Source organism: Pollicipes pollicipes, unplaced genomic scaffold, assembly GCF_011947565.3.
Source record: "Pollicipes pollicipes isolate AB1234 unplaced genomic scaffold, Ppol_2.1 Scaffold_6138;HRSCAF=7277_pilon_pilon_pilon, whole genome shotgun sequence".
Classification (NCBI taxonomy): domain Eukaryota; kingdom Metazoa; phylum Arthropoda; class Thecostraca; order Pollicipedomorpha; family Pollicipedidae; genus Pollicipes; species Pollicipes pollicipes.
In genome coordinates, this window is record NW_023596818.1 from 12,653,665 (window position 1) to 12,667,007 (window position 13,343).

Sequence of the window (13,343 nt, forward strand, 5' to 3'; positions counted from 1 at the left end):
CAGAGCGGTAGCTTTTATGCAGCAGCTTCAAAATTGATTTCCTTATGTGCACATGGCTCTTGAATGTTTTTCAAAGGTCATAGTAAGTTGTATCAAACGACAGGTTTTGATCTCTTCAGGCACTAAGATGACCTGATGCAAGATTATAAGTGATTATATTGGATTCCTGTGGGATGAGCAATCTGGAAACATGTGTGACATGACTGGCATACTGCGTGCCATGTTGGCCTCATATGACCCTGTCTTGACATCCTACCTACATCTTGACTATGTAATGACCAGAAAAAATGGTAGCTGACATGTAGGCTGCATAACACAATCAAAATGAACATGAAAATATTTTGAATCAGACTGCATGAATACAGCAAATTATCACAGTAACATTTGGAATAACCTTGACCTGACCCATTGTGGCATCTACATGTTCGTGACACAGCATCCTCATTTACCCAAAGAGCATATACTTTTTGAGGAAATGAAACACTCCAATTGACCCAGCCCCTGCAAACATTTAATGGGGGTCTGCAGGCCTTTGCCCTGACCTTGACCTTTCATGTCAGCATGATTTCTAATTGTTGTTTCTTTAAGATGCAAACCTTGCAGCTGATATTATGGCCTATTTGGAGAAGAAATAGTCTTGTCATAGTCTTGTTGGATGGGAAGGTGTATGATTAAACCAAGGCTGTCACCTCTAATGTGTTCTTTTGTGTATATTGCTTGCATCTTGAGAAAATGCTAACATGAAACATGAAAAAATGAAAATGAAAAAGTTCTTGATTTCGCATCACCCAACTTAGGTATGACGCGACTGAAACAAAGCAGGGCTATTTCGTTTCTCCCAGCAAACTGACGAGCAGATGCATGTCGGGACCCGAAATCGGTAGAGAATGGCCCATTTCAGTCACCCGTTATGCAACATAGCAGCGTCTCGACGCCAGCTCCGCACCGAAAGTACAAGAGCCGCACCTGTGCCATGAAGCGCAGGTTAGTACCTTCCAAATTTTGCCTTTTCTCAGCCAATGGCTGCTGACACCAAAGCGTAGCCGGTGAAAGAAACAAGGACAGTTTCTTATCGCTGAATCTGTGGCGGTGACGTAGAAATCATGTTGCCTACGTCCTCCTTCATCTCTGGCGGCAAGCAGGCGCGATTCGGCGCAGTATTTTCGGTGTCATGTAAACCACAGATGAACACCACGTCATCAAATCGTTTACAGTTCATGCATTGGTATATGTCGCAGCACGTCGACAGGTTCTGATGCGCTTTTTCCCCATGCTGCACAGTCTCGCATCGTCGTCGCAACGGGAAACCCACTATAGGTTGCGTGGGAACTAGACAAAAGGGAATCAGCGGCATCAGAGGCCGAGTCCGAGGATTGACTAGCCCTGCAGTTTTTAATATCATAATTGTAAAACCTGCATACCACTTGAATAATCTCACACAATGATACCCCGTGGCACAGACAGCGGCGGCACGGATAGCACGCCCCCCCCCCCCCCTCACTTAGGATCCCCAAGGGCTCGCTCAGAGCCCTTGGTATCGACGATTGAGGGCCGTTTTGAGCGCCCAAGGGTCTGACTGGGGGTCGCATTAAGGTGCCTGACGCTGCTGGCTGGGCTTACGAATACCAGTCAGAGGGCTCTTTGTATCGATTGCAGGGGACTCCTGCGTCGATAAGAGCCGATCGGTCGGTTGGGCACTACCAGAACCAAACATCCGGCTCCTCGGCAGTCTAGGTCTGAAGACCCATTTCTAAAGCAACGGCAGCCGGGATTCCCATGTCGCCCAGGGTCCCGAAGTGCCCGACATAAGGTCCCCGCGTTGCGAAGGTGCCCCGAGGCCGTCAAGAGCCGTGTTCGAGGGGATCCGAAGACCTTGGGACCAAAGCTCAAGGGCCTGGGCGGAAGACAGAAGGGCCGAAGTGCTGGCTGTAGGTTACGACTCTCCGCTGGTAGCGCCGTAGCCTCAAATATCGGTCAGAACGTCTCTTCCACCGATTGGGGACCCCTAGAGCAATGTGGGCCCCTATTTCAGCAAGATATCACCAACACCGAACAGTTGTTTTCGTGCTGGTGTTGTTTCGAGCCCTGAGAGCCCGCTTCCCAAGCATGGACGAAGCCGAGCCCGAGGATTGCATTGGTCTGGACACCTGCGACAACGATAAGTCCTTGTGGCGGTCAGTGTCCCACAGTGCCCAACAGTAGCTGCTCTTAGGCTTGCAGCCACAACAGCTAGCCAAATCATCTGTCGTCTGAATGCATCGCGTCTATCTGGGTGCCAATGTTGTGGTTACCAGAAAACGACTGTGCTCCATCGTAGGGTGACAATCTGGACACAGTAGACATCTATTGTATATAAATGTCATATTCTGTTCATATCATATATTGCATATGTGTACAAAATGTAATACATAAAAGGCGTATGTAAATTATAATCTATAAAACGCATATGTAAAGCATAATGTATAAAACGCATATGCATAATAAACGGAAATGACAGCTAAAGCCACGCGTCCACCGTCGGTGGTCAAGCGTGTCACAGCAAGTCAGGGACAACGACATGACACCACATCCGAACGTAACGACATCATGTTTGGCGCCAAAAGAAAGTAACTTCATCGACCCAAACAATGTAGCAATTCTCTTAAGTCCAAAAGAAGACGGCTGAACTACTTGCCACTCAAGGCAGCCTATGCTCTGGGGGAAACTACCGCTACTTGCACAGTGAACATATACATGCACCCGTACCGATAACACAACCAACAGAGCAGCGCGTGCTGAACCACATTTCACACACACACAAACACACACACCACATTTCACGGAGGCACCAATCAGGTGGTCCTCCCCACAACCACACGACCAATCACGTTCTTCATCGAACTGGTCCACCCAAGCCAGGAGCATCTTCCACGCAGATCGGGTGAAGCAATGTCCCAGAGAAAGCAGTACATCTGGATTCGCTTTCAGCCTGCCGAGGTGGATGATGTCCCAGGCCCGTACGTCCCCTTCACCGAACGGGCCTTCATTCGACGAGTTCTTGAGAATCCAGCGTAGCATGGCTGCAACAAGGGCCAGAAAGATGTATTTTGCCTTTTGGAACGCGCGAGATGATAGCAGAAGTGAACGTTGCGGTGGAGGAGATGACCCAAGATTAAAACATACGAATGCAGTAACCCATGTAAAACTGTGAAACTAGATTTCCTCGCTGCGTTGCAGCATTAGTTTCTGATTCCTTGCAGGCAGCAATGCACTGACATGCAGCGTGCGCGGGCTTCTGTTTTAATAGCTTTCACCTCAAAATGGGCTGCCATCGGGAATGAAACGGGAGAATTATCATCGACGACATGTGGGACCTCGGACCTGTGCATACTTTTAGTACATGGTGCCCAAAGTGTCACGAAAAGTGCGACTGTGTTTCATCTCAACGCCGGTTACAATGCACTATGTTGCAACCTCTGTGCCCTTCACGGCTCATTCTTTCTCGTTTAAAGCCTAAGCGTATCGCATACATAGGAATCGTGTCATGGGCCGTTTCCCGTCGAATTAATGGGCCTTCGTGCCGGACGGTGTCGGGATGACATGACAATTTGCCAACGCCTTCACCAGGTGCTTCGTCGCACTTTTCTGTCCGCTGGAGGTCCCGGAGAATAAATCCTTATACGCTGAAGAAGGCGCAGCTATGTTTTAAGCTCGCAGGCGAGTGCCGAGAGAGAGAGAGAGAAGGCGAGAGAGCAATAGAGCGATAGAGAGCAATAGAGCGATAACGCGATAGAGAGCGATAAAGCGATAGAGAGCGATAGAGAGCGATAGAGCGAGGGCGAGAGAGCGAGAGAGCGAAAGAGAGGTGTAAACCATCACTTGACATGTAATATCCCAGTTGTGAGTCGTCGCATCGCAGCTTTCGCAAGTGCGATGAGCCATCAACAGCGAAACTGCGTAACTTACCATTCTGCTTTTCGTGGAAAAGCGGATCTGGGAAGGTCTTCAGAGTTCTCTGTTTTAGTTCGGGCAGTCCGATGACGCCGTACTTCCGCGCGGTCGACCCTGGTTTTTGGTGATCTTGGCGGGTTTCTTCAGATGTTCCAGTTCGGCGACCTGCCCCAGTCGCCTCCGCATGCCTCGATCTGTGACATAGACAGAACCAGCACCAAAAGAGACCTGTTCGGAACTGCCTGCGAAAGGGACCTGGCGGCCCTCCTCGGTCTCACCCTGGCTGGAACTTCCTGAGGAGAAAATGGAGCGCGCCTCTGTAGCCACACACTGCCTGGAGCTGTCTGCGGAGGAGACGGGGCGGGTATCTCCAGCTGCGCTCTGGCTAGAAGGTCCTGAGGAGCATCTCCAGCCACGCCTTGATCTGGAGCAGAGTTTGAAGGCTGTGACTCCAAGACAGTCCGACATCACGACAGTCCGACATCAAGGGTAAACTGAGTTCGGGGAGGGGCCATAAAGTGGAAAATAACAAAAGTATCCCCCAAAACATACGGTAACAAGCAGGGGCGGGTCCAGAGAGCGTTGCCACGGAGCATGCCCCCCCCCCCCCCTGGGCCACGAAAGGGCCCATTGGCTGCGGGGGGGCCGACAACCGGCCGAACAGGTGCAGTTTTTTAACACAAAACGCAACAAAACTCGGTATCTCTGGACTTTCAGGCGACCAAGAACAGTTGTAAGCGAAAGTGAAGGGCCTTTGAGAAGTCGCAAAAATTACTCGATGATTGGAAAAGTTGTGAACTGGAAATTTTAAGCCCCATTACACCGGCTAGGGCCCCATGCTGTTTCCGGGAAACTATATGTCACTTGCAGGTTCATTTCGGTCGTTTAGGAGCATTCCACATTGTCCTTCATTTCCTTGCGTTTGCTCCGGGGGCCCTGCGCTGTTGTTGGGGCCCTTCCTGTTAACGTGCCGGGGAACTCTTGTCAATCGCGTGCCCTTCCGCGGATTATTTCCATTCGCCAGAAAGGCTCTGTGAGCGGTAGCCAGAGTCCCATACCTTAACCTGCCGGGGTATTCTCGGCTGATCAGGGGCCCTTGACGTGGGTATCGGTTAACCTGCCGACACACGTGCGATATATCCATGGGTCCTCTACATTGGTCTATGGTGTTTCCAATTCTCTGTCTCTTGCATGGGCCCCACACTCTTATCGGGGACCCATCTAATGGCCTGCTTGGTCACACTCAGTCGTTTGGGGACCGTCTACACCTGGTTTTTGGTGCTTCTTTTCTGAATGGGGGCCTACGCTTCTGTGGGGGGGGGGGGGGGGAAGGGCTATCTGGTAACCTGCTCGGGCACATTCGATCGTCCGAGGGGGAGCCTCTATATTGGGCCCGAGGCGCATGCTATTTGAATGGGACCCTACGCAACTGTCGGGGGCCCCCTCTGTTCGCCTCCTCGCCCACACTGGATTGCTGGTGGGCCCTGCACATTGGTTCTCAGTGTTTGAATTTAGGGCCCTCTGCCCGCATCGGGGTTATCTGATAACCTGTTCAGGTACACTCATCTTTCGGGGCCCTCCGAATGGAGTTTTAGGTATTTCTTATTTGAATGGAGGGCCTTAAGCTCCTGTCGGGGCCCCAATATGATAAGATGCTCGGGCCCATTCGATCGTAGCGGACCTCTACGTCTGGTTTTGGGTACTTCCTTTTCTAATGGAGTGCCCTCCGCTCTTTTGGGGGGCCCTATCTGTTAACCTGCTCTAGCGCACTCGGTTATTCGGGGCCTTCTACATCGTGCCGTGGGTAATTCACATTTGAACGGAAGGCCCTACGCTCTTTGCCGGAGCCCCATCTGTTAACCTGCTCGGGCACACTCGAATATCCGGGGGCCCTCCACATTGTGTCTTGGGTACTTCCTATCTGAATGGAGGGACCTACGCACTTGTCGGGGACCCCATCTGTTCGCCGGTTTGGCCACATTGGGTTGTTCGAGGGTCCTAAATATTGGGTCTTGGTGTTTGAATTTAGGGCCCTACACTCCTGTCCGGGTCATTTGATAATCTGCTCGGGTATACTCCATTTTTCGGGGGCCCTCCGCACTGGGTTTTGAGTACTTCTTATTTGAATGAAGTGCCCTGCGCTCTTGTCGGGCTCTTTCTGATACGCTACTCTGGCACATTGCATCATTCTGGGGCCACTTACTTAAGATCTTCAGTCCTTCCCATTCGAATGGAGGGCCTTACGCTTTTGTTGGAAGCCCTATTTGTTAATCTGTTCGGGCACACTCGAGCATTCGGGGGCCCTCTACATTGGGTCTCGGGTGTTTCCTTTTTGAATGGAGGGCGCTACGCTTTTGACTGGGCCCTATATGTTTGCTTGCTCTGATAGACTGGATCATTCAAGGGTCCTCTGCATTGGGTCTTGAATACGTCCTATTTGAATGGAGGGTCCTACGCTCTTTTTGGTAGCCCTATCTGTTCACCTGCTCGGGCACACTCGCTCCTTCAGGGGCCCTCTACATTAAATCTTGAATACTTCCTATTTGAATGGAGGGCCCCAAGCTCTTGACGGGGGCCCTATATATTAACCTGTTCTGACACACTCGATCGTTCAGAGCCCTACAGAGCCCTTGCGTCCTGAGTATTCATTATTTGAATGGATGGCCCTATGTTCTTAGCGGGCCCTATTTGTTCAGCTGCTCGGGCCGGTGGCGGATGCAGAGGGTGAGGGGGGGGGGAGAAGGGGGAGGACGGGGGGGGGGGGCGGGAGGGGGGAGGCACAGGACCATGTCCCATGGACCACGCCGAGGGAACCTAAAGGCTCCGAAGGGGCCCATAACCGCCTAGACGGACGCAGTTTCCTTACAACAAACGCACAACAAAATTGGATACATTTGGGCCTACAGATGACCAAGAACCATTGCTAGCAAAAGTAAAAAGTTCATAAGTAAATGAAGTTCATTCCTCGCTGATTGAGAGTGTTGCTGGGGGAATTTTGGGACTCATTACGCTGTCTAGATGCATTACACTGTTGGCTGCCTGTCTCTATATGCCCACTTGCTGCGTCAATCTGATTGCTAAGGAGCTTTCCACGTTACCCTTAATCTCTTCCCATTTTTTTCGTAGGGCCCAATGTGCTGTTGGGACGCTACCTGCCTCCATGCTTGAGCACTGTTGATCAATCGGGTTTTCCTCCACGGATTCTGCCCATTCACCCGAAAGGCTACATATACTTTTCCGGGGCCCCATATTCCAGAGTACATTCAGTTGCTCAGGGGTCCTTCATATAAATCTCAGGTACTTTCTACTTGCTTGAAGGGCCTTGTGCCGTTGCTAGGGCTCTTATAAGGTAAGGCACGGAGACGCTCGATGCTCAAGGGCCCTCTACTTTGTTCGAGAGGTCTTTTCCTGTCGCCTCATTTGCGGCTGACTTTTCACTCCCATCGAGACTCGTGTCGTTAATCTGCCCGTGCATTCTTGATTGCACAGGGGTATCAATTTATAGTCCTGAGCGATTTCCCTTTCCTCGGAGGGTCCTGTGCTATGACCGGGTATTCACAGGTCAGCCTGAAGAGGTACTGCAGATTGCTTAGGTGCCCACCACCCTGGTCTTGAGTTCAGTTTTTGCTTGCTCTGAGGACCCTATACTTGTTGACGGGAGCCACTGCGTTGGTCTCCTGCGGCACCCATGACTGCTCAGGTTCCCTCCCCATTGGCCTTTGTGCCTTCGCCTTTGAGCAGCAGTCGAATACGCGCCGATGAATTTTTATGCGCAATTGCCGAACGTAATTATACATGCCTCTGCCGTCGTTTGCGTCATTTCCACTGGCTATTCAGTGTGTCACACTCAAGTTAGATTTACGGTGAACCCTCGCGGGATCCTCAATATCTCTGCAGGGTGTGGACTTCCTCCCCCTAGCATTAGAAACTACGGTGCTGTCCGATATGAAAAGCCCCACTTATAAGTCATTCCGCTTAGAAGTGAAGCGAGTTGGCATCATCACGCCGCGCCGATAGACCATGAAGCCACCCACTTAACAGCGGGCGTCGTCGAGATTCCAACCCGGGCTTACCGTGCGAGAGACCAGCACTCCAACCATCCATCCACTGGAGATGCGGGTCCGGCGGCCGAAAATTCGTGATGAGAATAGAAATGGTTCAGAGTGAGTTGATGGATTTCGCGATTGTTGCGTACACGCTCAGTGCAGAATAACGGGAGTTTATTGGCTGGGCAGGCTTTCAGGCACAATGCGATACACGTGGCTTGGCGCGTCGCAATCCACTCGTGAATAGGCTATATTTCCAAACGGCGCAGCGGAACATGTTGAAACACTGCCGTAATTCGCTGCGCTACAGTACCAGAACTCCTCCCTTCTTGGCAAAAACTAGCTTAACGGTACATACTATAAGTCCAGGCACTCTGGCGTGCTCTGGTTGCGTACCGGACGAGCAGGCGGCGGGACGTGATCATCTGTTTCCGTCGTTCGCGCGCCACTGGGCTGCGGGAGGCTGGTTTCAGCTTCCGCGGATGAAGCGGACGTCGCTGGCTGGTTGACAGCTTCCGCGGACGGAGCGAACGTCGCTGGCTTGCTGTCAGTCGGCTGTGGTGCCGTCACATTCCTGGCCGCAGCCACGAACGGCTGTGAGGTTAGGCTACCGGGTGCAAAGTGCTTCTCTGTTTCGAACAGTCCATCCTCCCCAGACGTATAACGGGGACGGATGTGATCGAAGTGACGACGGTACTGATGGTCATCTTGCAACAGAACCTGGCGAGACGGCCCGCAGACATCCAGCACGGTTCCTGGAAGCCACTTATAGGCCGAACCAGTCACTTCTGTGATGAAGGCTGGGTCTCCCGTACGGAACGATCTGTTGACAGAACCACTCGCTGTGCTGCTGCGGTACTGCCTTTCCTCCGACGGGTGAAGCTGCGTCAGGCGCGTTCTTGGAGCGCGCTTGAACAGCATCTCTGCTCGGCCTTTCCCTGTTGCTGTGCGTGGCGTATTCCTGTACTGGAACATCCACCTCTGGAGCTTCGTGAGCAGAGGAGCGAGGCGCTGCTTCCTGATTCCGGTTTTCACGAGCTTCACAATGTTTTCCGCTTGACCATTAGATTCAGGGTGAAGCGGAGGGGCGAAGACATGGCGGATGCCGTTGGCGCTTGTGAAGTCTCTAAACTCTTTACTGGTGAAGCAACCACCGTTGTCGCTCACGATTACTACGGGGATCCCATGTGTGGCGAAGGTAATCGGTAGGTGGTCTACGGTCGTTCTTGTGCTGACGTCGTTGGTAATCTAGACGTCTGACCATTTGCTATACGCATCCACCACGATCAGGAGCATCTTGCCTTCTACAGGGCCAGCGTAGTCAACATGTACTCTGTCCCACGGAGCGTCTGGGTACCTCCATGGTTGAGAGGGAACTTTAGGCGCTGCTTTTTGGTGTAGCTGGCATGCATCACATACTTTGGTGAGCTCGGCCATGTCTGAGTCCATCCCAGGCCACCAGACCTGACTGCGGGCACGACATTTCATAGAGCAAATGCTGGGATGTCCTTCACGAAGGAGCTTGAGTGCCTTTTGGCGGCACCGTGGTGGCATCACCACTCGGCATCCCCGGAGCAAGCAACCGCCCTGGATACTCAGTTCGGCATTTCGGCACTGGTACGGCAGGAGAGCTGGCGACACCTCTGACGACTTCATCCGTACCGGGTGAAGTGCAGAACTTCAAAGAAAACGGCATCCCTTCTGGTCCATTCTCGAACAACGTCCACAGTTACCAGTCCATCAACAGCTTCAAGCATCTGGATGACTTCCATGAGCGGAGCTACTGCAGCCTCTGCCACCGTTTCAGAGGTTGGCAGGTGGCTGAGGGCGTCTGCTGCTGCATGCTGTTCTGCATTGCCGGGGACATGTACCAGCTGGTACTGGTAGACGTCCAGCGTGACCTTCCATCTCACCATATGTGGTAAGACGGCTTCTGGCAGGTTCTTGATTTTCCCGAGGAGCCCCAGGAGCGGCTTGTGGTCGGTTCTGAGCATGAAGGGTCTTCCATACATGAAACTGTGGAACCGCTTGACGGCGAAGACCAGAGGCAGACCTTCACGGTCGATCTGACTTTAGTCCGTTTCAGCTTGGTTCAGAGTGCGGAAGGCGAAGGCGATTGGGCGTTCTCCTTCTGGTGTCATCTGAGACGACACAGCTCCTAGGCCATAGGAGCTGGCATCTGCTGACACGATGACTGGTGCATTACTGTCGAAGTGTGCGAGACAGGGAGCCTCTGAGAGAAGAACCTTCGTTGCCCTGAAGGCGTCCCGCTGCTCTGCGCCCCATCGACACTCCACGTCTTTCCTCAGGAGTGCATACAATGGTGCAGCAACCGCACTCAGCTTCGGGCAGAAGCGGCTGTAGTCGTTCAGCATGCCGAAATACGTCATCAGTTGTCCGACGTTTTCAGGACGTGGGGCGTCTCGCACAGCTGCTACCTTCTGTTCTGTTGCGTGCAGACCTTGTCGATCTGCACCCCGAGGTAGGAGACCTCTGGCAGGAACCACCGGCACTTTCTTGGGTCAATTCTCAGGTTCTCCTAATCCGGTCGTCTCAGTACTTCCTCCAGGTTAGCGAGATGTGCAGCGTCGTTCGGACCTGCGACACAAATGTCATCAAGAAACATCATGGTGTTTGGGATGGCAGCTAGCAGGGTTTCGATGTGACGCTGGAAAATAGCAGGACCAACGCTAACTCCATACACCGGTCTGGTCGCTTTAAAAAAGACCTTTGTGCGTGTTGACCACTGTGCAGACTTGGCTTGACTCTGACAATGGAATCTGCAAGTAGGCCTATTCCAGGTCGATTATTGTGAACTTTTGACCTCCAGCAAGTTGGGTGAGAAGCTCCTCCACATTGGGCAGTGGATATTGCTCCAAGTGACTGGCTCTGCTTACAGTTAGGTTGTAGCTACCGCAGTCTTACTTTGCCATCTGGCTTCAACACTGTCACCAGGGGTGCAGCCCACTGTGCTGACTTGCAGGGCTTCAGGATTCTGGCTTTGATTTGATGATCTAGCTCCTCTTTCACCAATGGTTGCAGAGCCAGGGGCACTGATCACAGTTTGCAGAACACTGGTTTGACATTCAAATTTGTCTCCAGGTGGGCCTCAGTGTTGACTTTCCCCAACTCAGGCTTTGTCAGATTTGGGAACTTTTTCAGTATCTCTTGTGCTGTTTCCTCCAGTGAGGCCTTCACATGGAAGATTGCATGCCAATTGAGTTTCACCTTGGAGAGCCAATTTATACCCAGTAGGGACTTGCTGGATCCACACACTATGATCAGGGGTAGCACTTTTTGGCCACAGCTTGCAAAACAGCTGTTCCCACATCAATGACACTGCTGCAACAGTATTGACTTCCCACTGCACTGGCTTTCCATCCACTTGCACTGTTATCTTGACCAGATGGTTTTCACTTGCTGTTGTCTCCTGTATAGACTTGTTGATCCTCAGGAGGTACTGCTCAGGTGGGCCTTCATGCTGGGCTTGCAGATGGTGTGGTTGGTCCATCTGTTCTACTATGGTAAAACCATGCTGACCTTTGTTGCAACATGCTGTTTGAGTGTGACCACATTATGTTTTCCACAATGAAAGCAGTCCTGCTTTTTAAAGGAGCACTCCCACTGGCCATGTTTTGGGCCGTAGCATCTTGCACGTCTTCTGCATTTGAAACACTGTGACTAGGCTGGTTGCTTTGGTGCATTTTGTTTTGCATCAGGTTTGGGGTGGGCTCTTGTTTTTGCACTATGTTTTGTGCCTGGACATTTGCCTGTGGCACAGCAAATCTGTCTGAATGGCATGCTTCAATGGCACATGCATGGGCTCCGGCTTTCTCCAAGCCTCTTGCAAATGAGTGCAATTCCTTGAGTCTCATTTTCTGTTGCAGCGCCTTTTCTGTCACCCTGGAATCTCTGACTCCCGTGATCACCTGCTGGCAGATTTCCCAGGCAGAATCAGTGAAATCACAAGTACTGGCAAGGTGCCCGACGCCAGCCAATGCGTCAGTGGACTCACTCTCCATCTGCATCGTTTGGTGGAACACATCACACTCGTCATCCATATTTTTCTGTGGAACAAAATAAGACCCAACCTGCCTGCACATCTTTTTGTGGACATCTGCAGCCTCTCCCGCAACAGGTGGGGGCTGTGGCAGTGTTTCTTGTTGATCAAACACTGCAGGGCCAGCAAAATGGAGCAAGTAGCGTTTTTCCAGGCAGGATCAGTATCCTTCAAGTACTTCACCTTTTTTAGAAGAAGAAAAATCTCCACCGCGAGCGTTTTACGCGCAGTGCGGCACGGGCTCAACCAGCTCGCGTTAGCAGGATTGCCCAACTTTGAAATCATACAATCCAAACGACATCTTTAGCACCAAAAATAATGAGCAGGCAATTAACATTATTCACTACGTCGTTTCGACCGCTGCTACTCACAATGCTCGCATGCTTGCCTATCATCTTCAAGAAATAACCATCTGATAATATAATAATTTCGGCCACAAACAGGTCATATGATTTTTAACACGCAGACAGCCGACGATTTATAGCATGTACTAAAAGGGCAGCATAAGCACCAAATTACGTACATTCGAGCAATCAAGAAAAGTATCCCAGTTCTTCACATTCGTGTCTCGAATTGATATTTCCAAACAGACAGCACAGAGAAAAACCCAACAATGTCAACGGAACTGAAGCATTTCCAGCAGTCTTAAAAAACGGACCAAGCCACGGGAACCAAACACCGAAGCCAAGCCAACGTTTTCGGTACGGTACATTGACGTCGATTAGCGCAGTGCATCTCATACACGAGTCCGGATAATGTGATTCACACTTATTAGGACCAAACAATCGTGACGACACTGTCGCTTAAACTACAACACTTGGGTTCAATTAACATGACTACTCCGTTGCCGTGACATGCCGCCATCATGTGCAGAGGGACTGTCATAGCACCCTCTTAAAGTAGTGCACCTCTTGCACAATTCTAACGAGCAAGGCTTGAAATCGCTCTGACATCAAGAGACATACTTTGCCGAGATATTATGCCAACAGCCACCCTAAGGGAACGGATCAAGCCCCGGGAAACGAAGACTGAAGCAAGGCCAGCGTTTTCGGTACGGTACATATACGTCTATTAGCGTAGTGCACCTTACACACGAGTCCGGATAATGCGATTCACACTTATTAGAGCTAAACACGTCGTGCTGACAATGTCGATGGAAATGCAAGACGTCGGTCCGATGAATTAGACTCATACATTGCCGTGAGATGCCGCCATCATGTCGTGCAGAGGGACTGTCGTAGCACCCTCTTAAAGAAGTGCACCTCTTGTACAATTCCAATGAGCAAGGCCTGAAATCGCTCTGACAT